Below are 4,514 nucleotides of genomic sequence, written 5' to 3'. Positions count from 1 at the left end.
TGTTTGAAATAGTAAATAGATTAACCAAATTTAGCCTCGCCCAAACCTCGTCCCGAACCCAGAGAGAGTTTGAGTTAACAAGTTCTCGTCTTAAATGTTCGACTCGGATTTACCGTTTGTAATTCATTTTCCTAGCTAACCAAAAAATATATATAATTCATTTTCCTCTCGATTCTATACGATTCTCTTCAATACACTTTGGTAGGATTACGATAACCGCCATTTTATTATCCATACATTAAGTTGAGCACATTTGCACCTGGCAGCATTGCAACTAGCACTCGCCCTCCACCGCATAGTCTATGCCCTCGGTGTAGTGTTGTGGAATCAATTGATCTTGGTATAGCCATTGACCTACTTGCTCGGTGTTTCTTCAGATTGTAGAAACCCCTTATATTTAATATAATTCTCCCTTTGTTCGGGCCGGGAGCCATGGATGGCGCCCGTCTATTTGTATTCATCGTGGGACTCCATAATATCATATGTGTAGTTATCGTAAAAATGAGAAGGACATCACCAAGAATATTTTATTTACTAATAATAACATAATAATAAGTCGTGCATGGTTACACGTAAATACTCATACCAAGCTAACGAGTGTGATAATTAAGCTTTATTGTCATCACCATTTGCCAACCATCAGCTATGGTGAATCGCTTGTAGATGGGTTTCCAAAAGTTGCCAAGGGAGGAACCTATTAGCAATTCAACACGCACCGCAACTTTGTATCAAAACATAATTCATTCTTGAAACAGCACCAACAACTCGTTTGCATATGAACTTATTAATTCCCCCCATTGACGCACCCGAAAATTGTTATTTTCCTAGAGGACCAGTTGGGCTTAGTCTCTCTGGTGGTGCTGGTTGCATTGCTGCAATCAAGGTAAAGTGCAAGCAGCATTGCCAAGAGAAGCATTGAGGAAAGAGCTAAGCCTTTTGAGTTGAACCCTGCAGCCATAGCTAGGAATAATAAATGACTGATCAATGATAGGTACTCATAGGAGATCATATGGCCAAGAACAAGACCATGAAGCTTATATAAGACTGTCTTCGCCTACACGGAGAATAACACAGTTGGTAATGCTTGGCCGGGAGGGTTTTATGGGAGGTGGGTCCCACTAGGCTAGGTAGCTTTTGGGATATTGTAGTGTTGGTTGTAAATAGGGAAACCCAGTTCTTCCCTAGGTGTCATCCCCTTATTTTTAACTCAAATTTTAACGGTTGTGGGGTGTTTCCCAACAACACCACCCTCCCCTCCGTGTCTTTTGGTAGTTATTTAACAACCATTGTAATTTAATTAGATTGGTTATGCACGTATACATTTGGCATATGTTTGTTAGATATTATAATTCAATTTTTGTAGTGCATGATGACCTTATTCACTTTCTCTACAATTCACGTCCTTCGCAATTTCTTGTAATTAGCATTCATAATTGTGATACATGGCATTTAATTGTGCAACGATCACCATTTAAACAAGATTACAAACGAATCTGATATACATTATTGTTGTGTATCTTGTAAATTTGGTAGCTTAATTATGCAAAAATTGTGTGATTAGAAACTTTTAGGTATTTATTTGTAAAATTAACCACTCAATGTTTCCATTCAAAAAACTGACTAAAACTAACATTTGATTTATAAAACTAGATAAAACAATGACTCTCTTCTCCAAGAAAATTTTATTTTGTAGGATTAAAAACCATATGAGAAATGGAGATCTTCTCTTCAGTCTTTTGTTTTATAGTTCTAAAAATGGGAACAATATTGTCTCTGGATTTTCTTTCACTTCTTTCACTTGGATTTTGTAAACAACTCGGGATAATGTTGAATTGTGAGAGATGGTTCCCCGCCCCCAGTGATACAACTAGGATGTTATTTTCGTTGTAGAAGAAACATTTCCAAACATACTTGTTGATGGGATGTTTCCTCTTCTCCGTCCCATATATTGCATAATAGATGGTATCCTAATTTAATAGTATATACACCCTCTTTGGCTGCTGCCCAGATCTGCTGACTTTCCCAGGATAAATTGCCCAATTTAATTCTCTTGATGGTTGCTACATCTTTCGAATATAACCATTGTTGTAAGACGTCCAATTTCCATGAGTTATCTCTGGGTCAACAGTCAAAAAATTTCTCCTATAAATGGGTTATATTGGGATGTTGGATCTTATAGTCCATTGAGTCGTGGATCTATCTATCTTCTTTTATTCGAATTGAAAAACCATCTCGATATTCGAGTGTCTCTACAATGTTGATTGATTCAGCCCAACACTGAGCATTCTTCATCTCTTGGAATATTCCGATTGCTTTATTACAAGCTTCCCTCTAACATGGTACAATCCTCATTAACTGTGATGGTTCCCTATGTGGCCATTTTGGTGTCTTTGGTCCCATGAGAAGAAACTCTAATGGTGATGTCCTTTTCACATCTACTGGGGGTTTGAAAAATCACACCATTCTCCAGCCTAAGATGACTGCCATTAAAACTAGTATAGTCTTTGCTTCTCAAAGAGGCCTCTCCGGTATTACTATCCAATCTGACTCATTGGTAGAAATTAACTCCATCCTTGGAACCTACCAGGCCCACTGGTCTACTCTCAGCATTCTTGAAGAAATTTTAGGCTTGATGGACTCATGAATTCCACACTAGTATGGTACATACTTGAAACAAACAACCTGTAAAGCTTCTCATGGAAGCCTTATGCCAGTAATAAATCAACTCAATAAATTCTACGAATAAATGTAGAGGATTGGCCTCCATAAGCTCAAATTTTATTTGTTTTAAAAAGAAAAAAAAAATTCCTATCATTTTCAAAAATTAAAATAGTAGAGCAAGTTACATTTACACTCCCTGTATTTGCATATAATTATGTTTATACTTTCAAATTCCTTTTATTACATTTACACCTCTCATATTTTTAATTATATAACAAATGCATAGAGGGACGCTTGTGATAAAACAAATTTTGAGGGTATAACCATAATTATTTACAAATACAGGGGGTATAAATGTAACTTGTTTGAAATAGTAAATAGATTAACCAAATTTAGCCTCGCCCAAACCTGTCCCGAACCCGAGAGAGTTTGAGTTAACAAGTTCTCGTCTTAAATGTTCTGACTCGGATTTACCGTTTGTAATTCATTTTCCTAGCTAACCAAAAAATATATATAATTCATTTTCCTCTGATTCTATACGATTCTCTTCAATACACTGGTAGGATTACGATAACTGCCATTTTATTATCCATACATTAAGTTGAGCACATTTGCACTGGCAGCATTGCAACTAGCACCGCCCTCCATCGCATAGTCTATGCCCTCGGTGTAGTGTTGTGGAATCAATTGATCTTGGTATAGCCATTGACCTACTTGCTCGGTGTTTCTTCAGATTGTAGAAACCCCTTATATTTAATATAATTCTCCCTTTGTTCGGGCCGGGAGCCATGGATGGCGCCCGTCTATTTGTATTCATCGTGGGACTCCATAATATCATATGTGTAGTTATCGTAAAAATGAGAAGGACATCACCAAGAATATTTTATTTACTAATAATAACATAATAATAGTCGTGCATGGTTACACAGAAATACTCATACCAAGCTAACGAGTGTGATAATTAAGCTTTATTGTCATCACCATTTGCCAACCATCAGCTATGGTGAATCGCTTGTAGATGGGTTTCCAAAAGTTGCCAAGGGAGGAACCTATTAGCAATTCAACACGCACTGCAACTTTGTATCAAAACATAATTCATTCTTGAAACAGCACCAACAACTCTGTTTGCATATGAACTTATTAATTCCCCCATTGACGCACCCGAAATTGTTATTTTCCTAGAGGACCAGTTGGGCTTAGTCTCTCTGGGTGGTGCTTGGTTGCATTGCTGCAATCAAGGTAAAGTGCAAGCAGCATTGCCAAGAGAAGCATTGAGGAAAGAGCTAAGCCTTTTGAGTTGAACCCTCGCAGCCATAGCTAGGAATAATAAATGACCGATCAATGATAGGTCTGTATAGGAGATCATATGGCCAAGAACAAGACCATGAAGCTTATATAAGACTGTCTTGGGCCTACACGGAGAATAACACTGATTGGTAATGCTTGGCCGGGAGGGTTTTATGGGAGGTGGGTCCCACTAGGCTAGGTAGCTTTTGGGATATTGTAGTGTTGGTTGTAAATAGGGAAGCCCAATTCTTCCCTAGCTGTCATCCCCTTATTTTTAACTCAAATTTTAACGGTTGTGGGGTGTTTCCCAACAACACCCCCTCCCCTCCGTGTCTTTTTTGTAGTTATTTAACAACTATTGTAATTTAATTAGATTTGTTGTGCACGTATACATTTGGCATATATTAAAGCAGTTAGATATTATAATTCAATTTGATGAATGCATGATGACCTTATTCACTTTCTCAACAATTCACGTCCTTCACAATTTCTTGTAATTAGCATTCATGCAATTGTGATACATGGCATTTAATTGTGCTACGATCACCATTTAAACAAGATTACAA

Source organism: Hakea prostrata, chromosome 2 (genome assembly GCF_041222555.1).
Source record: "Hakea prostrata isolate BN-2017 chromosome 2, UWA_Hpros_2, whole genome shotgun sequence".
NCBI classification, from domain to species: domain Eukaryota; kingdom Viridiplantae; phylum Streptophyta; class Magnoliopsida; order Proteales; family Proteaceae; genus Hakea; species Hakea prostrata.
The sequence above is the reverse complement of the archived record's forward strand: the minus strand, read 5'-3'. Positions refer to the sequence as shown.